Below are 27,454 nucleotides of genomic sequence, written 5' to 3'. Positions count from 1 at the left end.
TGACATCTCAAATGACATCACTGATGACATCACTGATGACATCTCAAATGACATCACTGATGACATCACTGATGACAACATCCAGTGACTGTATGTTTCTGTAAAGTTAAAATATGTCTATATTGAAGAATGACTGGATGTATAAGTGTCTGGATGATGTATTTAGTAGGTGCATGACTGACTGTATAAGTGAGTGATTAAATGTGTCTCACTGAGTGCATGGGTTAGTGACTAAACTGTTTTAAATTGTGCACCATTGTGTCTGTTGTTTTGTAATCTGATGCATGTGTTGATCATTAGCTATATGACTAACTATATGGGTTATTGATTAGTTGGCCAAGTATTTGTATGGGAGACTGAGTGTGTGTGTGGGTGTCTGGGAGGTGTATGACTCTGTGCATAGATGTGTGAGCAGTTGATTCACTAGATGTATGGGTTCAAAAGTGCATGTGGAAACAGCTGTATGGGCGGTTTACTGTGTGCATGAGTGTATTGGTGAGTGAATGGATATCTCAGTGCTACATGTCAAAGTAAGTACATATGTAAAACACAGTACATGTGGTAGTTGACATATATAAATAACTGTGCATAAGAGCCAGTGAATGTGTGAGTGGCTGTATGGATTATTGTGAACTTGTATCAGAGATTGTATAACAGAGTAAATATGTGTTATTATATGTTTCAATAAGTAAGGTGTGTTTAACTATATAGTTGAGGAAATGGAGGTGTGATTGATTCTTTGCAAGACTGATTAGCTGTGTGAGTAACTCCATGGATGAGTGACAGTCTGTGAGTGTCTGTTTACACTGAGTGTATCTAAGGTTATATTAGAGTCTGAAGAGGTTCATCGTATCATCACATGAATGATGTCATGAGTAATGTCAAATGAGATGTCATCAGTGATGTCATCAGTGATGTCATTTGAGATGTCATCAGTGATGTCATCAGTGATGTCACTGACCATGTCATGAATGATGTAATATGTGACATGATCAGCAGTGGATTGCGGGTGCGCAATATATAGTTAGTGCAACTAACTATATATGGAATTTCAATGGTTTTGTGTGAGTAAAATAAGGTTTTTTAAATGCTAATTCCTAACTATATATGGTCTATAACCTATGGTTTTTTCAGTGAATATATATATATATATATGGAAGAAAGAGTTGCCCCTGGGTGGAATGCACGTACAGGTAAGAATTAATGCCAAGGGCGCGAGCCGCGAACAAAGTCCTTTTCCTGCCAGACGCGTTTCGGGCCAACGCCCTCTTCAGTGGCAGACCATGTGACATGACGGCAAGCACCAGTAAATACCCACAGTAATTATACGCAGGTGTAACACCTGAAGCAATGCTTTCTGGGACTGGTGGTTTAGAAACACCCAAGTGGGTCGACGCCGCAATTCACATGCAAAAAAGTATTAAAAGGATTGCCAATGTCCCCGCAGGCACCCCGCAAGTAAAAGGCACCTCCCGTACCACAGTAAGCTGCCCAAATGAGGTAGCTGTGGACCTGCAGTTTTTCCGCGGTAGTGCAAACCCGCGACCGGGCCGGCCGCTAACAAATTGAAGAAAGAGTTGCTCTGGGTGGGATGCACTTACAGGTAGGAATTAATGCCAATGCAAGAGCGCGAGCCGCGAACAAAGTCCTTTTCCTGCCAGACGTGTTTCGTGCCAACGCCCTCTTCAGTGGCAGACCATGTGACATGACGGCAAGCAGCAAGCACCAGTAAATACCCACAGTAATTATAAGCAGGTGTAACACCTGAACCAATGCTTCTTAGTCGAAAGCGTGTTTTATTTAAGACAGCTTAGCTCGACGCGTTTCGCAGGCCAAGCCCGCTTTTTCACAAGAACAAGACAACTGTTTACAATGAAATAAATAGTAGTCACATGGTATTCACCTCATGCCAAAAAACATAAATAACAGACTCGATGAAGTTTTCACGGAGCTGAATTCTGTTAGGGCCATTTGACAGCATGCTTGTTTAAACATTATTATTTCATAAATGTCATGTCATTAAATTGCAAACACACTGTGATTCCTGCACTCATGTTGAAATAAACATTCAGTTGCAATTCGGCATAATAACAACAAAAGAAATACTCAATTATTGCAGAGTGTCTGCCAGAAAGGAAATCAATAGAGCATCGTAGTGAGAAAAAACAGACAGCAAAGTGGACTGTCAATTCCTTTTAGCGAAGCCGAAGGTTTACTATAATGCCCCAGTGGGTTGAAATGGTGTACTGAGTGCGCTAAGCTCAACTTACAGAAAAAATGTCAATTGTACCACTTAAACTGTCAAGAGCAAACACTATAGTCAATAAACTTAGCATCCTGTTTTCATGGTGAGAACCGTTAAGACTTTCTGCATCATTTTACGTTACATGTAGCCCCAGTGGGCCAAGTGAAAAAGTCCACTCAAATATCCAGTTTCCAATAGGCAAATGTATGCCCCATGGGTGTCAGTCGACGGCATAACCAGGAATATATATATATATATATATATTACCTACTGGCGGTCGCCAGTAGGTATATATAGTTAGGACTTAGTTTCCATTGGAAATCCTCAACATTCTATTGGGAATAACTTTGGCGCCGGTTGATGAATCTATGTGAACGTCTCAAAGAAGATGGCCCGTTACGCTCCGCTCCATCCCTGAAAGTTTTGGGGGGATTCGTCAAGTGGGAGATGATAAAAAAGGGGGTCCCAAAACGTGTTTTCCCAATGTTATTTTCCATAGGACGATTAGACACGGCTACAGCCCGAACCACTGAACGGAATTACACCAAACTTGGCAAAATGGTAGGGACTGGTACGCAGTACGCCCTTTTGTTTAAATGGTGTAAATCCCTCCAGTAGTTGTTGAGAAAATGTAATTTGAAAACATTTATATATCTATAGGCGCGTGCCGTGCGTGCATAGTGTGCGCACCTTCCCGTGCGCGAGCGGAATTCTGATTTGCTGTTGGACGTCTGTCAACATTCGAATCGGTCGAAATCAGGAAGTGTTGGCCCCTAAGGCCCAAAATGCAATTTTTTTTCGAAAAATAGCGAGGTGCGCGCACGGTGCACGCACCCCACGAGATTGAAGAGTGATGAAAACTAATGTGGAGAACGTGAAAAGGGGGTAGGGTAGAGTTTCCCTGACCCCCTAGGCCTTCTCAGGGGGTCCCTGAAGGACCCCAAAGGGCAAAAAAACCTTTTCTTTTTTAAATTGATTAAAAAAATACAATTAAAAATCAAGTTTGAGTGTTTAGATGAACTCTTTTTTTTCTTCTTTTTTTGTTTTGTTTTTTTTTGTAATTTTTGGAACAGTTTTATATTTTTGGGGAATTTTTAGGGGGAGAAAAAATGAACAGGGAATCAAAAATTGTTCAACAGGAGCAAAAAAATGGGGAAAAATTATTGCTGGGTCGAGCAGCAGTGTGCCTGCTTCCTCCGCACGATAAGTTCAAAGCTCTGCTCCAAATTAACAGGGAATCAAAAATTGCTCAACAGGAGCGAAAAAATGGGGAAAAATGACTGCTGGGTCGAGCAGCAGTGTGCCTGCTTCCTCCGCAGGATGAGTTCAATGCTGTGCTCCACATAGCAAAGGAGCTCATTACATTTTTTACATAGAATTTTCATGTCGGCAAACTCAGGCTGGATGTTGGGCACCAGAGATGAGGATGCACCAGAAAAAATACCCGGTGTTGCCATTGATGTGCTGGGGCCAGCAAATCCACGATTTCCTGCAAGATCCCTTGTGCACGCCCGTGCATAGTTGTTGGGGGTGCAGTTTTTCCATGTGGCGGATGAGGCTGGCAATTCCAAAGCTATAATGCTTTGAGGGATTCCCTCTGCTCAATGTGGTGTCGCATATCCTGCATGTGGCTTTCGCCGCATTTACTTTTTTTTGTCCTTGTGGATAGGAAAAAAATTGCCAAACGACACTCTCCTTTACTTTCTTCTGAGGTGGCTGTTCAAGCACAAAGTCAATGTCTGAGTCAGACGAAGAAGGAGGAGCGGCAGCAGACATTTTCACCAGGAAACAGGGTCTAAAAGCAAGCAGGATGTCAGTGGAGGTGTTGCTCCCAACAAAGGCAAAGTGAAAGTGAGGGAAATGGGTAGGGTCTTTCAATAGTTGCAAAAGAAACTATTGTAAACTATTGTAAACCAATTAAACGTGTTGTTTTAGAGTCACATGACTTTGTGTTCAAGTCACATGTCTTGACGTGCGCGCACCTTGCGCGCACCCTCGAGGCAGGAGTGACTTGAAAACACAAGTGGATAACGTGAAAAGGGGGTAGGGTAGAGAATCCCTGACCCCCTAGGTCTTCTCAGGGGGTCCTCGTAGGACCCCAAAGGGCAAAAATGTGTTATTTTCTTTAAAAAAAATTGCGAGGTGCGCGCATGGTGCACGCACCCTTATCCGCCATTTTGTATTTCTGAGGTACAAGAGGGCCAAAAACAAAAGTTGATAACGTGACAAGGGGGCAGGGTAGAGTCTCCCTGACCCCCTAGGCTTTCTCAGGGGGTCCCTGAAGGACCCCTGAAGGACAAAATAATATATTTTTTTTTTGTAAATCGCGAGGTGCGCGCACGGTGCTCGCACCCTATAGCCGCCATTTTGTGTAGTTTCAGAAGAGAGTGAAAAACTAAAGCAGAGAACGTGGTAAAGAAGGCAGTGTAGAGTCTTCCTGACCCCCTAGGCCTTCTCAGGGGGTCCCTGAAGGATCCCCGAAGGCCCCAAAAATGTTTTGTTTTTTTTTAAATCGTGAGGTGCGTGCGTGCGTGCACGTAAGAATAAAAAACAAAAAAAAATACATTCAAATAACAAGTTTGTGTGTTTAGATGTAGGTGGCTCTAAAAAGAGCTGTTGTGTTCATTGAGTGTTTTTTGTACCAACAAGTAAGTACCGATGCAGAGTCGAAAGTTTAAAAGGAAGACTTTGTTCCCCTCATCTGTAAAATGTACTCCATCTCTCCTGTAGATGCCTTGTATGTTGTAACGCAAGTTGTTGTGGTATATAGAACCCATACCATAGTCTCTGAGAAAAACAGAAACAGACTTATTCACATGTTTCCGTGCTTTCTCAATCTGTGGACAATATTGGTTGGACCAGTTCCATTTTTGCCTTTTGGCATATATTTGAATATACAAAGGCAGTTTGTGGAAAAAGTGACATCAATTGCCCAAAGGTGTCCTGTAAAAAAAATTCCAGACCTACCCCTGTCAAAGTGCCCAGGTCATTTCCACCACAGTGCACAATTATGAGGTCAGGGTGTGGGAGATGTAACACGGATCTTAATCCTCTCTAGCCAATCCACATAATATCCACATTTGGTAAATCAAGGTTGAGAAAGAATCTATTTGCTGCATACCTTTTACTCCAGAAAATATAGCTGTGTCCTATAATCCAAACTTTTAACATTTTTAAGGCAGATCTGGTAGTACTCAGATGGGCTCTTGACGTCAAATGGCAGTTTGAAGCTGAGAGTTTAGAAAAAAATGTGGATGAGATTCAATGCAATTGAAAAACTCGAAATGATTGGTTGTTTCTTAAAATTTAACGTTGAAAACTAGGGTGCATGCTAATGTTTTTTAAAAAGGAAAAATGCTATTGGTTGGGAAAAAGTAATCAAAAGTAACATAGCACTGGATAAGCAGGTGTATTGCAAGGTCAAACAGCCTTGCTGGATTTATTTGCAACATTGAGTTATGAACTTCTGACCTGTGTGTCCACCCAGGTGCTGTATGGAGTGTTACCATTGTAACAGGGAGATTGGGCAGAGGGGAAAGGTTGAACTATATGTGACTTTTCAAATGTTGAAAGGTAGAACCAATTGAAATGTTAGTTTGGTTTTGAAATTGTGTGGCAAGAAATTTGATTGGTTATGTACAAGAATATGGGTCTGAAATGAGAGGGAATCAGTGCCATTACTGGTTGCAGTGTCTGTGGTACATTTCAGAGATTCTGCTAAAGAAAATCTGGTGTGTGATTGACACTGTTCTAAATCTTCAAAAGCATTTTTAAAGGTGAGTTAATAATTTGTAAGGGGATCTATGTTTGTGCACTTTAAGTTAATAAGATAAATGTGTTCTAATATGGAAGTCCCTCACTGTCCCCGTGTTTGTCTTTCTTTCTTTCTTTCCACCACTGTTCTTTTTCGTTCCTCTCTTTTTCTATAAATCTTTCTTTTTCCCTCCTTTCCTTTTTATCACCTTTACATATCTTCCCTTACTGACACCGTCTTTCATTGAATTTTAATTCTTAATTTCCAAATTAGTGTTTATGCTGCTCCATAAAGATATAGGGTGTGCTCTTGCAATGAGAAAGGAATGTAATGTCTTGCTCATATATATGGTCTCTGTTCTGCCTCTAAAATATAGTTTTTGCTTGCATCATGTTCTTTTCTGTGTGCACTATATCTCTCTCTCTGTCTGGCATAGTGTTATGTGTCTAAGATCACACTGTGCATCATGATTCATTTAAGATAAATCTGGCGGAATAATTTGCTTAGTTGATGTGTTTAAAAATATGGTAATGATGTATTCTTGAAGTGAGTAAGACTATAGGACATATAAAGCTAGACAGACCTATGCAGAATGTGTGTCAGGCCTCTTAATTTCCCAATTACTTTCTATGCTGTGCAATAAAGATATAGGGTGTGCTCTTGCAATGAGAAAGGAATGTAATGTCTTGCTTATATATATACGGGCTATGTTCTGCCTGTAAAATATAGTTTTTGCTTGCATCATGTTCTTTTCTGTGTGTAATATAGCTCTCTCTCTGTCTGGCATATTGTTATGTGTCTAAGATCACACTGTGCCTCATGATTCATTTAAGATGAATCTGGCTGAATAATTTGCTTAGTTGATGTGTTAAAAAATATGGTAATGATGTATTCTTGAAGTGAGTAAGGCTATAGGACATGCAGAGCTAGACAGTCTTATACAGAATGTGTGTCAGGCCTCTTAATTTCTCAATTAGTCTCTATGCTGTGAAATAAAAATACAGGGTGAGCTGTTGAAATGGGAAAGGAATGTAATGTCTTGCTTATATATATGGTCTCTGTTCTGCTTCTAAAATATAGTTTTTGCTTGCATCATGTTCTTTTCTGTGTGAACTATAGCTCTCTCTCTCTGTCTGGCATATTGTTATGTGTCTAAGATCACACTGTGCGTCATGATTCATTTAAGAGGAATCTGGCTGAATAATTTGCTTAGTTGATGTGTTTAAAAATATGGTAATGATGTTTTCTTGAAGTGAGTAAGGCTATAGGACATGCAGAGCTAGACAGTCCTATACAGAATGTGTGTCAGGCCTCTTATTTTCTCAATTAGTCTCTATGTTGTGCAATAAAGATACAGGGTGAGCTTTTGAAATGGGAAAGGAATGTAATGTCTTGCTTATGTATATGGTCTCTGTTCTGCTTCTAAAACATCGTTTTTGCTTGCATCATGTTCTTTTCTGTGTGCACTATAGCTCTCTCTCTGTATAGCATATTGTTATGTGTCTAAGATCACACTGTGCGTCATGATTCATTTAAGATGAATCTGGCTGAATAATTTGCTTAGTTGATGTGTTTAAAAATATGGTAATGATGTATTCTTGAAGTGAGTAAGGCTATAGGACATGCAGAGCTAGACAGTCCTATACAGAATGTGTGTCATGCCTCTTAATTTCCCAATTAGTTTCTATGCTGTGCAATAAAGATATAGGGTGTGCTCTTGCAATGAGAAAGGAATGTGATGTCTTGCTTATATATATGGGCTGTGTTCTGCCTGTAAAATATAGTTTTTGCTTACATCTGTGTGCACTATAGCTCTCCCTCTGTCTGGCATATTGTCATGTGTTTAAGATCACACTGTGCGTCAAGATTCATTTAAGATGAATCTGGATGAATAGCATCAATTGGTGACATCTTAATCCTTTTAATTTTCCTCAGGGGTGTCACTGATTTGTAGTCCTTTTGAGCCCACAATAATAAGAAGTAGGCACAGAAGATGACGTTTAAAAGATCATTTTTAATAAACTCAAATGAGTTGAGAATATGTCTCAAAGAGGCCTTATCAATTGAAGGGAACAGTTTAAAGAGTACAGAACACTGGGGCTTTATGTATGTGAGGGTTACATACTCCTGGCACATGTAGGCATGCAAAATGTCTAAGTTGGGCAGGTAAAACGTGCTTGCTTAGCAAACTGTGAGGAGAATTACTACTCCATATAACAGCAAAAATAGTCTGGCAGTTATATTAGTGTAGCAGGCGTATTCTATTAGCTAGGCTCTTGTGGGCAAGGATGAAGTGGAGGATGCCAAACATAGTTTGTGTCTAGGCAGGCTAGAAGAACCGTTAACAGAAAGGTAGGGAATAGCACATGGCAAACAGAATGGCAGACAGAAATACAAAATGGATGCCATGTTAAATCTTTTTCTTCTGTGCGTGTAGTCTCACACCCTCTGCTTGTACCATTTTCACTCAGTTTTCACTATCTTCCCCTCTGTCTGCACCAACCCTCTCCCACTGCTTGCACCCTTTCATGTCCATCTGCAGAGGCCTATTATGATATGGCTGCTGGTGTGTGTTAGACAGCGCTTACATGTTAAATCTTTACCTTCTCTGCCTGTAGTCTCGCACCCTCTGTGTGTACCATTTTGTCTCTGTTTGTACTTTGTCTCCCTCTGTGTGCTAAATCACCTAAATCATGAACTGAGTCATGGTTTAGGTGATGTAGTTATAGAAAGTCCTATGTAGTATGTGTTTCAGGCCTCTTAATTTTCCAATTGTGTTTAAGCTGTGCAATTTAGATGCTGGCTGTGCTGTTGAGATGCTAAAGCAACTGTGTCTGTAGCCTGTAGTAATTATTTCAATGAATTTGATTTGTACATTCTCAGTCCCACCTTAACTCACTACACTGGTTCAAGTTCACTACATTGTTCTAAGCAGAGACAGACATGGTACACATAGAGGATAGAAGATGGATGGCTGTATGCAGAGGGAGAGATAGTGCAAGCAGACACAGCCATGGTACATACAGAGGATAGATGGTGTAGGGCTGCAGGCAGAGGGACAGATGGTGCACTCACAGAAAAGATGGTGCAGAGAGAGGGTGAGATGGTTAAAGCAGAGACACAGACTGTGCAAGCAGACACAGATATGGTACTCACAGAGGATATATGGTAGAGGTCTGTAGGCAGAAGGACAGATAGTGCAAGCAGACACAGACATGGTACATACAGAGGATAGATGGTGTAAATACTGCTTTAAATTCATTTTATTGTCCTAAATCATGAAACTCCATTCCTAGAAAAATATTGTAAACTCTTGCAACACAAATGCAGTGTTGTAAACTCTGAAAGAATATTTCCAGCAAGGTTTCCTACAGTGTGAGTCATTTCACTTCCTCGGTGTATGTGTTTTAAGACATGTGAATACATGTACTCATGGAGAGAGTTAGACTTTAGGACATGCAGTGCTTTATAGTCCTAGCCCTTGCATGATACTATACACTGCCGAAGCACAACTGTATTGCTCTAAAGTCAGAAATAATTATACAACCATGACTTTCTACACTGTCTAAACAGTACTGTACTGTTCTGAACCCTGAAACACCATTCTTAGCAAATTACCCAACAATTTTAAAACACCATTGCACTGCCATAAACTCAGAAACAGCACTCACTGCATGATTTCCTACTCTGCTCAGACACTGTTGCTGTATCTTCATATTACTTATGAAGTGAATCAGTGTTTACATTATATAGTTGTTCTAATTGCTATATACTATGTTAGTAGTGGTCTATAACATGTTTTTTTTTCTTTATAATAGATTGTTATTATCTACAGAAAGAAAAAACAAGATGCCTACCAAGGATACTAAAAGAAAAAAATATAAAACAAGAAAACACAATTGCAAGATGTATCTAAACAGCATTGTATAGAGAAAAAGAAGAATGCTCCTGGTAAGACAACAAAGGATTTTTTAAGGAAATTAACTGCAAGAAAAAAAATGTGGATAATGTGGAAAAGATTAACAAAACATCTGTAAGAGGAAAGAAGAAGGACTTAAAAAAGAAAAATGTTGCAAAAGTGTCTGACGATCACAATGGCTCTATTAATAGATGCAAAAATCGGTTCGCCGACATTCGTAAGAGAATGTTTTATAACAGAGTAGTATTACATTTATTGAAAAGTGGAAAGACTTCTAAAAGGAAAACAGCTTTTTATAAGCAAAAAAAAGAATTGAAAGTATTGTTGATCAGGCGTTTGAATTAAAAAAGGAATTGTTTATTTTAGTAATCAATAGACTTCGTACACTAGTCAAGGCAATTAATCTTTTGAAAGCGAAAAGTAAGAGGAAAAGATTATTTAATAGAACTAATTTTTGTAATGTTTTTTCTGGAGAATGGAAGCATAGTTCAAGTTCAGAGCCATTTTTTAATGAAGAGGCTTACTTTCACACTAATAATTTGTTGCATGCAGTTGACACCAGTGGTCAAGCATATGAGGTGAAGGATGGATGTCCGATTGAAAAAGAATAAAGAGAAAATTGTCCCAAGAAATGCAGAAGAGGTGTTAGTTGATGAAGTTTTAAGGAGATGTCCTAAGGCTCCAGTGTACACTTGGAATTGTAGTACTATTTGTAGTGTACAACAGGATTCAATTGATTTTTTCCGCAATTTCTTACGTAAGTATACTAAGAAAAGTATTAAACAGAAGGTTAAGATGTTGCAAGAATTAGAACCCTGCCAAGCGAGAGGAAAAATGGGTTTGCAAGGTCATTTTCTGGCTTATCTTTCTAAAAAAGTATGCCAGAGTGTTTTTCACCATTTTAGGATGTTAGCAGTGCATCATACTGAAGTGAGGAAATTAGTGAGAAGGATGTATTATGCAAAAAGTCCAGCACTTAAACTAAAACAGTTAAACTGTGCTCTTTTACATGGATCTGTTTTAGATGTAAAGAACATTTGTAAAGAAATTGAGCTTAGTTACTTTTGTAAAAAAGTGGACAGTGCAGAAACTGAAACAGTAATAGAAGGAAATGTGGAAGAAAATGCACAAAATTTTAGTACAGACAATTTTGACCAAGAAATTACAAGGTTTAAGGTCATTTCAGAAGAAAGGCCATATTTTTCTTGTATTTCTTGTAGAAGAATTCATTATAAAAATCAGACCAGATTAGTTGATCTATATTTAAAAAGTGAAAAGGAGAAGAATAATGAGTGGAAGGATTTTGCAACTTATTTGTTGGTAGAGGATTGTTTTGATTTGGGTTTTGATCAACATATTTGTAAATATTGTTATAATAAATTCAATGAAAACAAAATGCCAGCTAGAGCTGTACATAATAATCTTGAGTTGGTAAATATTCCTTCTGAACTGATGGATTTAAATATTTATGAGTCTATTCTGATTCAATGTGTGCATCCATTTCAGGCTTTTGTTCGTATGGAGCCTAAGACAGGGAAATTGCCTCCTTCTGATTTACAGAGAGGATTAAAGGGAAGAGTTGTATATTTGCCTCTGGATTTAAAGAAAAATATTGAAACAATTGGTGTTGAAAATGTGGAAGAAGAACTTCTAGTTATTCTTGTTAATGGCGTACCTACGAAGAGTAAGAAAATCTGGCAAGAATTAGTGGATGTTAGGAAAGTCAAAAAGGCAACGTTGTATTTGGTAAAAAATAATAAATACTATAAAAATGTATACGTAGGAGAAGAGGAAACTGCTATAGAAGAAGACAGTGATTTGTCAGCTGGACAAATTGAAAAAGTGAATGTGTCCAGAAGTGAACACATTTATGAACATCATAGTGTTCATCCACTGCATTCAAAAGAAGTAATGGGGAATGCTATTGAGTTATTCCAAATGAAAGAAGCAAAAGGAAGTCCCATTAGTGTATGGGAAGAAAGCTTGTAAGCTCGTTGTTTTCCTCAGTTATTTCCAACAGGTCGAGGTGGACGATATAATGACCGACCTGTGCAGATACCAGCATCTGAATACCGGACATCAAGATTGTATGCAGAAGATCCAAGATTTCGACAATGTATTCCATATTCGTTTCATCTTCTGTTTGAGAGTGATTTGTCTGGACTTTCTTATGCAGTGAACCACTTACTGAAAAGTGGAGTACATCTGCAGAATGTTTCGGCAAGGGACTTTATGAATGAAGTCCAAGAGAAAGACACTGTTTTGGAATCTCAGCTAATTAATCTCATGGCATGTCAGCGTGGTACTAACGAGTATTGGTACCATCGTCATGGCGAATTGAAATGTATGCTAAGAAACTTAGGAACTCCTACATGGTTCCTTACTCTAAGCTGTGCTGAGTATGCTTGGGAAGATTTACTTCAATTTCTTCGAGAGGCAAATGCAAACATAGAAAATATAGAATACAAGACACCTGGAGATTTGTGCTCTTTGAATCCAGTTAATGTAAGCAGGTATTTCAATCATAAATTTGAAGCTATGATGTCTTTTATCACAAACAAAAAAAAATCCTCCTCTTGGAGACGTTCTGGATTTCTTTTGGAGAAAGGAGTATCAAGCAAGAGGTGCTCCTCACATACATATGCTGCTATGGATCAAAGATGCCCCCAAATTTGGAACAGATTCGGATGAGACAGTGATGAGTTTTATTGAACAGTATTCTACATGTGCTGTTCCTAAAAACACAGAACAAAAGAATTTAAAACATCAAGTCTTGCGGTTTCAAACCCATCGTTGTGGAAAATACTGTCGTCGAAAATACAAATCAAAGGACAAGTTCTACACAAAATGTTGTTTTGGATTTCCACGACCAGTAATATCAAAAGGAAGAGTGAACAATGTTATGTCATCTTTGCGACATACTGTGACAAGAAAATCACCGAAAAATACCTACAACTTAAGAAGAAATGAAGAGTCAAAGTATATAAATGACTATAACCCAGTCATTTTGTCCATGTGGAATGCAAACATGGACAACTCCATTGCTGTGGCTCGATATGTAACTTCTTACATTACGAAATCTGAAAAGACAGAACTAAAGGAAATGTGGGAAGACATTTCTCATGAAAAGAGCCTAAGCAAGAAAATGTACAGCTTCAGTTTGAAGATGTTGTCTAATCGAGAAATCGCAGCATATCATCTGCAAGTCTATATGCCAAATCTTTAACAATCATTTGGGTGAGTTTAGGTCTTGCAAGAACACGAAACCGAGTTTTGAAATCTGTACAAGAAATTGAGTATTTAGCAGAGAGAGAAACAAACAGTACAGATATTTTGAAGACAAATATGCTGGATACATACTATCCAAATAGAAGTAATCATCTTGAGAATGTTTGTCTCTATGAAGTACTGCAAAGCTATACTTTTAAGAAGAACATTACAGAAGATATCAACAAAGGAGTATATGCTGTGATTGGATCTGAAGGATGTCTGGTGAAACAAAGAAAAGGACATTGGATTAATAACTCCTGACAAAAGGGAATTTTACTATTTAGCTCTTTTGCAACTCTTTAAGCCATGGCGTACAGAAGAGGAACTACTGACTGACTGACTGAACCATTTGTGTAGCGTTCTTATGCCGAGGCGTCTTGGCGCTGTAGGACATAAGTAAAGCAGAGGGAGGTTACAGTAGCATGAAGAGCCAGGTTTTCAAGGCCCTTCTGAACCTGGATAAGTTCTTTTCAGAGCGCAGTGTGTTGGGCAGACTGTTCCATTGCTTAGAGGCTTGGTAGGAAAAGGATCTGCCGCCCCAGTGGGCCCTTTTTATTCTGGGAATTTGAATGAGGTCGAGGGAGCTGGATCTGAGTGAGCGCGCCGGCACATAGCGGGGAAGAAAACTGAAAAGTTGCTTGGAGGAGTTTCCGTAGAGAGATTTATGGACCAAGCACATGGCCTTGAATTGGATTCTGCGCCTGATCGGGAGCCAGTGAAGTTCCCGTATGGCTTTAGAGGTAGAATGTCTTTTAGGGAGGTCAAGCAGGACTCTAGCCGCTGTATTCTGGATTGACTGGAGCCTAGTGAGCTGTGTTTCCCCGGCTCCAATGTACAGGGCGTTACAATAGTCCACCCTGGACATAACCAGTGCTCCTACCACCATTTTCCTGAGGGTAAAATGTAGGTAGGGCAGAATTTTCCTGAGGATTTTCAGTGTGAAAAAACAGGATGAGGTGACCTGGCTGATGTGAGCTGTGCAGGAGAGATCTTTATCCATTATGAAACCTAGATTTCTATCCTTATTAGTCGGAACCGGGCAGCTGCCTGCCTCTGGGGGCCACCATAGGTGGCTCCATATGGATGATTTTTGACCGAACTCAATCACCTCGGTATTCTCGGTGTTAAGCTTTAGAAAATGATCGTTCATCCAATTCATTACATCTGACAGACACTTCCTGAAACTGGCTGCAGTGGCTTCCACAGACTGTGTGAGTGAGACAACTAATTGTGTATCGTCGACGTATGATACCAATTGTAGACCATGGGATTTTATCAGTGCAGCAAGGGGAGTTACTGCACTGATAAAATAAAAAGAAGATTAAAAAGAGTGGGTGAAAGGGCAGATCCCTGTGGGACACCGCATGGGAGATGGAACTCATCGGATTGGAGGCCGCCTCAGTGAATCTGGTGAGTACAAGCATTTAGAAAAGACTCAAGCAGAGCTAGGGCCGTGTTGGTAATGCCCAGCGTCCGCAGCCTGGTCACTAGGACCCCATGGTTAACGGTGTCAAACGCCGCCGTTAAGTCGAGTAGGATCAGTGCAGCACTTCTCCCATCATCCATGGTCTTACGGATATCCTCAGTAGCCAATAGTGATTGGCCCTAAAGCTGTGTTGTGTAGAGTCCAATAGGTGATTATTGTCTAGGTGTTTTGTAAGCTCCTGATTCATGGCACTCTCAAGCCTTTTAGCTGGAAGGGGCAGGCAGGAAATTGGCTGATAATGTTTGGTTACCATCGGATCCAATGATTCCTTTTTAAGGATGGGTCTTATGCTTGCTTTCCTCCAGCTACTGGGGAAAAGTCCCGAACTTAAGACAATATTAAGAAGTGGGTTAAGAGCCCGACTAATTGTTTCAGGGACCGCATGTAATATATATGTGGGGCAAGGATCCATTGGAGATCCAGATTTGGTATGTAGAAGCAGGGTGGTGACCTGAATGTTGTTTAACAGTGAGAATAGGGAGAGTTCGGAGGTCACAGATGGCTGGTCAGTTGTATGGTTGGTTTCCCCGCTGCCAGATAACGAACGGAGATCGTCGTAGACCGCCTGGACTTTTTGCTGGAATAATTGGGCTAAGTTCTCCATAAAGTCCTGATCCGGTGTAAATATAGCATCCCTGGGGCTTTTGGCTAGATAAGCAACCGTCTTGAACAGTTCTTTTGGGGAATTAGAAGATTCAAGAATTTTCTATGAGTAGAAGTTCGCCTTAGCTTGTTCAATCTTAAGCTTATATTCTTGTAGGACAGATGTGTATTCCTTTATGGTATGAGGACTATAGTCGGCCCGCCATAATCTTTCATAGCGCTGGCATTTTTGCTTAATCAGTTTGACCTCCGGAGTGTACCATTGAGCGGTAGCTGAGCGTATCCTGGGTTTTTGTGTTTCAATTGGGGCAAGCTCGTCCGTGACACAGGTAAGCCACGTGTGGTATTTTAAAGCTCCACTATTACTGTTGCAACCTGCAAAGGAAGGAAAGTCCCTACCAATTGTATTCGAGAGTAAGGTGGCTTCGAGATTCTTCCATGGACGAGTTTTAGTAGGTAGAGTTAAATCTTTTCGCCTAATATTCGTCAGTGCTAGACTCAGACTGAAATTAATGACAGCATGGTCAGACCATGTAACCTGAGTGATTGACGTGATCTTTTGGTGATTATTATTGGTGAAAATAGCATCCAGGGTGTGCCCTGCTTTGTGAGTAGGTCCTGCCACCCATAGCTGCAACTGTTCTCTAAAAGAGTGGTGGTTTCCCTAGAGTTATTTTCTTCTAGGTGGAAATTAAAGTCTCCCAGTGCCGTGAAAGTTGTTTGATCTAGTGTGGATTCCAGAAAAGTCTGAAAGGCATTGATGAACGGGCCTCTAGGCCCAGGGGGTCTGTATAGCAAAAGACCAGTAAATATCGTTTGGATACTGTGTTTGACCGTAAAGGAAAAGGACTCAGCTTCAAACCCTGCTTGTGGGAGGATGCTTATTTTAAAATGAGAACGGTAGATTATTGCTATACCCCATCCCATGGATCCCTGTCTATCAGCATGGACTACAGAGTAATTTGTGGGTACTGCAGTGCACCAGTCAGGCCCCGAAGTTTCAGTAGCCCACGTCTCCGTTAAGAAAGCTAGGTCTATCCCATTATCGGAGATGAATGCTTCTATTTCGTGCTTATGTTTTGGCATCGACCTTACATTTATGAGGATATTTTTCAAGGTCATGGTATTACGTTTGCGCAGTTTATTAGCATCCGGGCTTAAGGTAGAGGGCCGTATTGCCACTATCCCTGGACTCAGCTTATTGGGTAGATCCTTAAAAGGACTATCTTTTTTCAAGACACCACAGTCCGGGCATTTAGAGGATACGTTTTCGTGGAACGGCGGCATGTGCGGACAGGCGTTATGCCTTAGATTCATTAGTCCTTCTCTTGAGTAGGTATATTTGGTGTGAGGGGCAGGGATTTGGGCCCTAGGAGTGGGTCCGGCGCAGATGGGCGCAGGCGGGCGCGCCGCCAGCGTGCCCGCTGCGCTTCCGGAAATACATAGGGCTAAATAGGCTTGTGTCACGGAAGTCGCGGCAACTAGAGCGCATCGCCCCCGACCACCACACCTAAGATGGCGGCTTGGTGTGGAAAACAGCCCTGTATTCCCTCCGCTACAAACGGGACTTCCAGCGGCGAATGGGGAATGGGGTGTCAAGTAAGCAATGCAATTTGTTATTCAATTGTGCAGAGAAGGCAATCTGAACATGCAGGCAGCTCTGGTGGCAATATCCTACAAACGTGCTCATTAGAGATAAAAACAGTGCAAGTTAAAACGTAGTATTCACAGTTTAAAATGTACAATTAAAGCAGGCAACATAGGTATTGCTCAATGCTAAGAGAAGCGCTAGCCACTCTGCTGTCTTGCGTCCTAATGCCGAGCCTCCATCCGAGTCCTGTATTAATAGGCTAGTGTCACGGAAGTCGCGGCAACTGGAGCGCGTCGCCCCCGACCACCACACCTAAGATGGCGGCTTGTGGCCAGATGGTGTGGAAAACAGCCCTGTATTCCCTCTGCTACAAACGGGACTTCCCGTGGCAGAATGGGGAATGGGGTGTCAAGTAAGCATTGCAATTTGTTATTCAATTGTGCAGAGAAGGCAATCTAAACATGCAGGCAGTTCTGGTTGCAATATCCTACAAATGTGCTCATTAGAGATAAAAACAGTGCAAGTTAAATCGTAGTATTCACGGTTTAAAATGTACAATTAAAGCAGGCAACAAAGGTATTGCTCAATGCTAAGAGAAGCGCTAGCCGCTCTGCTGTCTTGAGTCCTAATGCCGAGCATCCGTCCGAGTCCTGTCTAAATACTTGGAGATTTTCTCAGTTATGAAGAATCATTCAACGCAATCAAAAATACTATAGCATGTCCTGTTTTTACTAATTATCTCCAAATGTTGAATGAGGAAATACAGCAAGAAGCTACAATTGCAGCAGAGATTGCTAGAGACAGTTCTCAAGACAGTCAAAGTATTGCTTCGTGGAGTCAGGATCCACTAGGAGGACCACTAGGAGAGCCACTGCCATGAATGAGGTGGAAAGAGCAATGGAACAAGCTCAGGAGGATGTAATAGACTTAGAAGAATTGGAAAAACAACTAAATGTTGAGCAAAAACAAACATATGATGAAGTGACAGAGCAGATTGAGCATGGTTTATGTCATGAGAAAAAAGAGTGCTCATGTACGTCATTTAAACCTGGCCGACTGTATGTAAGTGGAGAAGCAGGAACTGGAAAAAGTTTTCTAATTAAAGCAATTACAACTTATCTACAGAAAATAACTGAATCGTCACTCTCTTGTGTTGTTACAGCTCCAACTGGGTTGGCAGCACATAACATTAAAGGGATTACTTTACATCGTTTATTGATGCTGCCAGTAGAACACGATAATAAATTAGAATACCACAAGCTATCTGGAGAAGCTTGTTGAAGTTTCCAGAGTCTGGAAAAGAATGAAACTTCTGATTATTGATGAGGTAAGCATGATATAAAATTGAATGCTTGCCTTTGTGCATTTAAGAATGCAACAAATTCTTAAAAGAGAATATGCTGTGTTATTTGGAGGCAAACACGTCATCGTTTTTGGAGATCTACTACAGCTAACTCCTGTGAAAGGACAACCAGTGTTTAAAACCCTTACACATGAAGATACCAGGAAGTGCCTGGGAAGCATTGGGAATGTTAATATTTGGTCATATTTAGAATATTCAGAACTCATTCAAAATATGCGTCAAGCAAAGGATGCTGATTATAAAAGTATTCTTCAAGATATAAGAATTGGAAAACTAAGTGAACATGGCAAAGAAGCTTTACAGGCATGATTACTTGCAAATTTGTTTCCAAAGGAAAATGTTGGTGCAGAGAATATATATAGAAAAATTACTGAAAGTAAATCAGTGATTTGCTTAATGCCAACTCTGAAAGAATGTGCAATCTTCAATGAAAAAATGTTGAAGTTAGAAAATCAAGAAATTATAAAATTGGAAGCTGTTGATAGAATAGAGCATGAAGGAGCTACTATTATTTTGTCACAAATGTTGAAGTCAAAATTGGATTCTTTAGAGAAATCAATATCTAAAACGGCTGGATTAGAAAAGAATCTAAATGTATGTTTAAATTGTCGGATAATTTTACGACGTAATTTACATGTGGAAAGAGGTTTAGTAAATGGAGCAATGGGACATATTATTGTTTTTCTGAATTACCCAAATAGAGATGAGATTGAAATTGTGAAAATTAAATTTGATTATATTGAAGAAGTACAACAATTGAGTCATTGTTTGACTCGATTTTTGCTAATAAAAGATTTATATGTCTGCCGAAAACAGTTTCCTGTTTGTTTGGCATATGCAGTGACTATTCATAAATCACAAGGTTTGAGTGTAGATAGTGCTTTGGTTAATATTTGAAGCACTGTGTTCAAAGATGGTATGGCATATGTTGCGTTATCTCGAGTCAGAACTTTATCTGGATTATACTTGATTGATTTTGATGAGACAAAGATTAGTGCAGATCTGAATTGTGTGAAAGGGTATAATAGGTTAAGAAGAGAATATGCTCCTCATTTACCTCAATATCCTTTATATGAAAAGGTTGTGGTACGTCGTAAAAGAAGATTGGAGAAAAATTGTAGTGAGGTTGTGGAGAAAAGAAAAAAACTGGATGAACCAGTAATTGCAAGGAAAAAGGATAGTATTGAAAAGGGTTGTTTGATTTTAGTTTGAAAACAGTACTGGTGTCAACTGCTATGCTAATGTAGTGGTTAATGTTGTTTTTTTTCTTCAAACTTTACAGCAACAGATTATTGAAAATCGGAATCAAAGATTTTGTTGTTTGTTGAATTCTGTGTTTGAGAAGTGTAGCAGTGATAAAACAAAAATAGAAAGTGTTTCTGATATTCGAAATGTTTGAGACATATGTTCTGGAGTAAATCAATTTTCACAGAATATTCAGCAAGATTGTCAGGAATTTCTTATGTATATGCTTGTTGTATTGCAAGATGAAGGTATAGATATTGAAAATATATTTGGTGTATCTTATCAATGGCAACATGACTGTGATAATTGTTTGTTTTCAAGTAGTACTCAAATATGTGTATATGTATGTATGTAGTTGAGCTTATATAGCGCACAGCTACCCGCAGTGGGTTTCCCAGCGCTTGCTTAGGGAACCCTTCCTGGTATTCCCCTGTGAGATAGCAGGGTATCCACAAGGTGAAAGTCAGGCATCCCGCCGCGAGGGGCCGTTGTGGAGATTAAGCAAGCTATTGCCCAGAGTCGCAGAGTGTGAACCCGTGAGTCGAGGAGGCACCGGGGCGAGAATTATCGAGTTCGAGGAATTTTTAGCCCAAGACCCGCCGAGGCGGGAATTGAACCCTGGTCCAGGACCGATCTCAGCTTCCGGGTCTGCTGCCTCTAACCCCTGAGCCACACTTCTCCAAATAGACACAGAAAGATTTAAATATTTGACATTGCAAGACTGCAAATCAGTGACTTTTAATAATCTAATTAGAGAAGCAAATCAAAACATGGTTTGTTCCCAATGTAACTCAGAAATGTTATCAACATTATTTATACAAAGATATGGACAGTTTGCAATTTTAATATTCCAACGATGCAGACCTGACGGAATAAAATTGACAACTTTAATTAAAAAGTTTGTGGCTTGTCAAATATCAATTTCAGGAAGAACTTTTGTAACTGTAGCACATTTTTCCCATGATTGTTCTTCTACAACATCAGGACATTATACAGCTTACTTAAAATGTACAAAAGGCTGGACTCATTGTAAAAACACTCAATTAACTTTTAAACAACGTTTGCCTTTTGACTTACCAAATTTTAGGGAAAACAATTGGCCTAGAAAAATTTGTGCTGTAAAAAAAGGTTAATCTGCTGCTGAGAATGACTTTATAAGTCAGAGTGATCAAGATATAAAAAAAACGTAAACTTGTCGTAGAGGTATTGTAAGTGTATCATATAGTGAGTGATATGAGTATTACATGAAATGTTGATCATGAGTGAGACAGTGGTGTTTTAGATTTGTTGTAGTTGTTGAAGATGTTGATGATATTTTTTATTCCCTTGTAGAGGTTTATTGTAATGGTATACTGCTCCTTGGTGAAATAAAGGATGAGAAGAGTATGATTGGCATACCAAATGATGTTGAGGTTCTGATAGCATGCTATTTGTTTAAGGTTCTATGTTCATGATAAATACTATCCGGTGGAGATATAACCATTGTTAGATGGTCCAAAAGATGTGGGTGCTTTTGTTTCAGAAGGTCGGGAGATGGATGTTTAAGAGTACTATTAAGTAACTTCCAAACTAAGGATTTCGCAGATACTATTTGGCCATGAGGAATAGTATCACAAACAAATGACTATTTCGAGTAAATGTTATTAGCATATGTTTGGACATTACTTTATTTACAGTGTATAAGAAAGAAGTAGTATTGTTTTATTACTTTGTGAATATTTTTCACATTCTATACATATGTCTGAAATTGCTGTTTGAAAAAGACATTTAAGATATGTTTTTTTTTAATTGTTACATTGTCAATGAAAATGTTGAATGGGTTTTTTAAACACAATCTTTTTGATTGTGTTTTTTTTGCCTGCTGTCATATGATGAGTTGTATTGAACTCACTGTTTTTAGTGAAATTCAATATATTCTGAGAACAGCAAAATAAAATATATAGCATATTGTACAACTTTTTTTGTATTTTGTATGGAGAAAAATATATTATAACTCAATTGTTTTTTCTCTTCCACAGATATTATATTTAGGTAAGTACGACACAAACATTGTTTTTCATTACTTTTTTATTTTTATTTCTCTTTATCCTTTCTTCACTGTCTCTCTTACTTCTTTGCCTTTCCTCATCTTACTCCTCTTCCCTCATTCTACTTACTCCCGTTCATTCACCTTTACTCTGCTTCTCTCACCATCAGTACTCTTCCTTCACCCTCACTCATCTTGTCCAACTCCCTCTTTCCTCTATCTGTTCCTCACTTCTCTTTCTTATCTTCCTCCATCACTACCTTTGTCTTGCTGTATCGATGAGTCTCTTGTCACTGCCCCCTTACTCTCTTTCCTTCATATGATCACTGAGTGACTTTCAATCACTCCACTTCTTTCAGTTTCTTACTCCCTTTCGCTCACTACCCTTTTTTCCATTTGTGTCTAAGTTTGTTCCTCTGTGTCTTTCTCTCTTTTCCATTCTTTAATCTCTCTCTTACTCCTCTTCCTCTACTCATCTTAGTCTCATTTTCTCATTGTTATTACTGGCCTTCATTGACTTTTATAGTATTTGTGTCACTATCAGTACTCTGTCTTTACCCTCACTCAACTTGTTCAACTTCCTCTTTCCCCTGTCTGTCTCTTATTTCTGTTTCCTATCTTCTCCATCACTACCCTTGTGTTGCTGTATTGCTTAGTCTCTTCTTACCCACCCCTTACTCTCTTTGAATAACATCATTTCTCATTCACCTTGACTCACTCCCCTTCTCTCACTCCTTCACTCTCTTTTGCTCTCTCCCCTTCCTTTATACCTTCCCTCACTCCCCTTTCCTCCATCCGCCTCTAAGTCTATGCCTGTGTCTCAGTCACTATAAGTGTCTCACTCCCTCACAGTCCCTCCCTCTCCCTCTCTTTCTCTCTCTCCCTGTGTGTCTCTCTGTCTCGACAAATCTACCTTTTTTCCTGTGTCTTTCTATAAGTTCTTCTCTCTCACTCACTACTTTTTCCTCTATCTTTATAAGCTTCTTTTTCGCTCACTCCTTTTCCCCTACCCTCATATCCCTTCCCTCTATATCACTGCCCTTCATTCAATCTCACTCCTCTTCTCCTACTTCATATTCTCCTCTCTGTGCATCACTCCCATTTACTTTCTCCTGCTCCCATTTCACCACTCCCCCTCACTCTCTTTCCCTCACTCTATATGTTAGTCTCTTTCCCTTACTCTTCTTTCCTCATTCACTTTTGCTAACTCCCATGCCTTTAGTTATTTAGTACTTACTGCCCTTCATTCACTTTTACACTTCTTCTCTAACCATCAGTACTCTTCCTTCACCCTCATTCATTTTGTCCAACTTGCTGTTTCCCCTGTCTGTCCCTCACTTGTTTTTTCTATCCTTCTCCATCATTACCCTTGTCTTGCTGTATCAATCAGTGTCTTTTCACTGCCCCCTTACTCTCTTTCCTTCACATCATCACTCAGTGACCTTCATTCACTTCACTTCTTTCACTTTATCACTCCCTTTCGCTTATTCCCCTTTCTTCTATCCGTCTCTAAGTCTGTTGCTCTCTATCAGTCACTATAACTGATTTAGTCCCTCACAGTCCATCACTCTCCCTGTTTCTCTCTTTTAGTGTCTCCTCGCTCTCTACCAGTCTTCCTTTTCTTTTCTCTCTCTTTCCATAAATCCTTCTCTCTCACTTACTTCTTTTTCCTTTCTCTTAATATGCTTATTTTTCCATCACTCCCCTTCCCTTACCTTTATATCCGTTCCCTCACTGTTACTGCCCTTCTCTCAATCTCACTCCTCTTCTTCTACTTCATATTCTCCCATTCACTTTCTCCTGCTCCCATTTCCCCACTCCCCCACACTCTCTTTCCCTCACTCCATCCGTCAGTCCCCTTCGCTTACTCCCGTTTCCTCATTCAGTTTTGCTAACTCCCATTCCGTTAGTCCCTCACTCACCTTCACTTCATTTCTCTCTCCCTCTCTCCCTCTGTGTCACTCAGTCTAACCGCCTCACTTCCTCTCAATCATTCGCTCTCCCTTTCTTTCTGTCTCCCTCTCTCTCTGTCCCTCACCCTTCTTCTCTTTACCTTTTTTGTTTCTGTGGAAAATTAGTACGGTTTGGTAAACATTATCTGCGCCATCTTGCCTTTTCCCCTGATGCCAAACTTTTTGTCGTACGCACCCGCCATTTTAGGTGCCTCTATCAGAACCACCCTCTGCACGCCACTGGCCCCCAACACAGCCCTTCGCCCTCACAAACCCCCCCCCGCTCTCACATGCCTTGGGTCATAAACCCCTCTTCAGCGCAGCTCTGCCTCAGAACCCCATCCTGTTCCCAGCGTGACACCTCCCTTCATTCCTTTCATGGTCCCAGGCCCTTTGATACAAACCCCCTTTCCTGTGTGCCCGTTTGCCTTCCTCGTTCCCAGGCCGCCACCTAGCTCTGCGGATACTGTTTATTGCCCCCCCCCGTACAGTAGGAAGCTTCCCCCCATTAAAGGACCCTCGAGTTGATCAAAGCCCCCACCCTCTGAGATCCGATCAACCCCCCACATTCCGTGAATCGGCGGAATGTCCAGCTGCGCGATGATCATCACCTGTTGTGACCGGGGTGGGGACTTCAACTGTAAATGTGTGTGGGAACGGGCCTGAAGGGGAGATTCCGAGGATGTCCTTTCATACTTCAAAGCATTACAAGAATGTGTTACCTGCAATAAAATTCGTAAACTGTGTATAAGAGGCCAGGCCTCAGAGATGCGGTTAGAGCACCTCGTGACGATACTGGCTGTCTGAACTGATGTGTTCTCCTCCGGAGAAAATAAACCTTGTTTCCTGCCTTCCAGTCTCCAGCGCCTGCCTCTTCATTGATTAATATTTTGTGGGTTAAAGAGGCGATACCGCCGGGCAAATATTGATTGTCCCTGACCTAGTTTTTACAATTGGCGTCCCAAGCGTGGGGCCCATCAGCGACACGTGGATCCAGTGGGAGAGGTCCTGACGACAGAGTGAACGACTTCAACGATCGGGAGAGCTCTTGCCCAATAGACCCTCTTCTGGCAGCCGATCATCCGAACTTCACTGGTTCCGAACAGACCTCTCTCGAGTGATCTACGGTCCTGACTGGGAACCATCAGGAGTGCCGCGAGGAATACGAGGAAAAGAGGACAATCGGGCGCTGGATTCGGAAGACAAGAAACTGTCCATACGGTCCGGGTAAGGTCGTGTAAACACGACAAATTGCGAAATGATTGTTTAATGGTTCAGAAAATACTAGTATTACTCTTTGTTGACTTATTTGGAGATTCACTGTCTGCACACGGAGAAACAATAGGCTCTTTCTCTTTGCAAACAGTGAAGGATAGGTAACGCAGCCAGCGTGCCTATCTTTCTCCCCCACTGATTGATTATTTGTTCACGGATTGTTTTCGGGAGATTTCCCTCTCCCACACTGATTAATTGTTTTTTCCCCGAACTACTGTTCGCGGATTGTTTTCTGGAGATTCTCTGTCTACAAACAGGAAAGAACAGGTTCCTCTTTGCAGATAGTGAAAGGGTAGAGGACGCAGACCTTTTGCGGGCCTACTTATTCTCCCCACTGGTTGTTTATTGACTATTTGATATTGGTTCATGAGGTATTCACTGCCTGCAAACAACGTAGAATGGAAATATTCTGTCTAGTCTTTGCACGCAGTGATAAGATAGGCAGTGCTGACTTTTTGTCCTCGTTGTGAGCCGTCATGTCTGTCTTCTCCCCACTGATTGGTAGTTGGTTCAGCCCGGACCGTTTATTAGAGGTGGACCATCTAGCTCCGCTGGAAGGCACCCCTAATAAAGACATGTTCACAAACTATGGATTAGTTACCATAGCCTATAGTAAGCTGTGGCACAGGTATACCAAAGAAAATCAAGAGAAACAGTGGCCACTGATAGGATCCTTCGATCTTGATAAAATAGAAACGTTAGAAATAGCCCTTTGTAGTAATAAGACAACGCCTATTATGCTCGACAGTCTCGGTATGTGGCGCAAAGAAGCAATACAACGAAAGAAAAGAGACGAAGTCAGAGTAGGTAAAGGAATATATCGACAGGACAACCCCAAGACACTACGACCCGAAAGTAATACCCCGACACCACGCACAGGACGACCAGACGTAGGGCAAAACCAATGTGCTTTTTGTAAATGTTCCGGGCACTGGAAAGCCCAATGCCCGACTCTACTGAACGAGGGTAGGAGCAGAGGGCCGACAGGAATAACAGGCCGGCAGAAAGGGAAAAAGCGTGACACACAGATGAATCAGACTGACATGGACAGGCCAGATAGAACCACCACGTTTGATTATGCCCGATGGCACAGATTTCGCCAGACCAATTTCAGCGACATGTTTGAGTCTTCATAGATCGAACAACGCTAAGACGGGAAACCCAGTCTAGCTCTAAGTTACCCGGTGACGAACCCCGTACTACCGCTACTGTTCCCTAACACAAAAAGCCACCCTTTTCGGATAACCTACAGAAACAATACACAGAGTAGTCTCGGACAGATTAGTATACATTCCATTAATGAACTCAAACTTCGAGTGCAATGGGACTGATTACTCTCTGCCGCACCCCCCCCTCTGTGAAAAGAAAAAGCAATTACAGGCCTGCATAGACAACCCCCCCATTACCCAGACATGCCTGTCCAAACAAAATACCTACCCCCACTCCCGAAGTTCCCGAAATGCCACAGGTCACCGGTCACGCCCATCCGGAAGGTGAAACACACAGCACGTGTGGGGCGGGGCCTGCTGACAGCCATCGATCGAATCTCCAGTGGGATGTCCATGAGGCACCACGGGCCCGGCATGAAATGGCTGTCTCATCCTCTTCTTCGTGGGGTGGGCTCGGAGGGAGAGGCGACGCAGACGGGCCTCTCCCACTTCCTCGGATAGGAGGTTTCCCAGCCCCAGTCCGGCCATCACAAATACCTCCGCTGAAATTGGTACAGGGTGGGCTGGGAGGGAGAGGCGACGCGGACGGGCCTCTCCCACCTCCCCGGATAGGAGGTTTCCCAGCCCCCGGCCCGGCACCGAAATCCTCCAGCCAGGCGGCGCCCATACTTGCGCAGCACCGAACATACAACAGCGGCGCCCATACTTGCGCAGCACCGAACATGCAACGGCTGCGCCCATACTTGCGCAGCACAGGACATGCAATGGCGGCGCCCCTACTTGCGCAGCACAGGACATGCACCGCAGGTGGCCATACTTCCGCAGCACAGGACTTGGGACTTGTGGAGCACGGGATGTGGAGTGGCCATCATGCATGCCCATGAAAGAGGGCAGCGTGGAGTGCACCGGGAGAGGGAGACGGCGCGAACGAGTCTCCCTCGCCCCCCCAGGTGGGGGCGCCACAGCTGCACCATAGCCGGATGTCCTGCTCCTACGGCACGATGTTCCATTTTTTTCACCCCGAAAGGTCTCTTCCACTCTTGCAGACTCGACGAAGGGCGGCTGCTGCAGGGCCTCAAAATGGCGTCTGGGCCCCCTGGAAGGCGGGTCTAGGCCGCTAGAGTAACTTTGACCAGCAATGTAACTCGGACGCTTGCCCACCGGGGCACGAGTCCCCACCTCCGACAGCATCCCCACAGCCTTGAAGATTCTACAAAAAGTCCCAGGAGCCCTCGGCCCCTGCCGGCTTCCGGTGAGGAACAACTGCCTTGGTCGCTAACGAAATAACCACGACGTAGCCACCCCTTCTGTTAGCATGAATTTTTGAACTGCCGAAAAGGACTCTGGTCCAACCGCCGGTTGTAGGAAGCATTTTTTTCCTGGTGCTACTTCCGGACTAACCCGGCCCCGCCCAAAATGGCGCCGGTATCAATGAGAACTTACGAACACCTCGTGGTGTTTTTAGCTAAAAAGACTCGATGTTCTGAGATATATATATGATCCTTTGTACACTTGACGAAAACGAGGGAGGGTTCACTCGACGAACATGTAAAAGG

Source organism: Lissotriton helveticus, chromosome 2_1 (assembly GCF_964261635.1).
Source record: "Lissotriton helveticus chromosome 2_1, aLisHel1.1, whole genome shotgun sequence".
NCBI lineage: Eukaryota > Metazoa > Chordata > Amphibia > Caudata > Salamandridae > Lissotriton > Lissotriton helveticus.
This window is presented reverse-complemented; position numbering follows the sequence as displayed.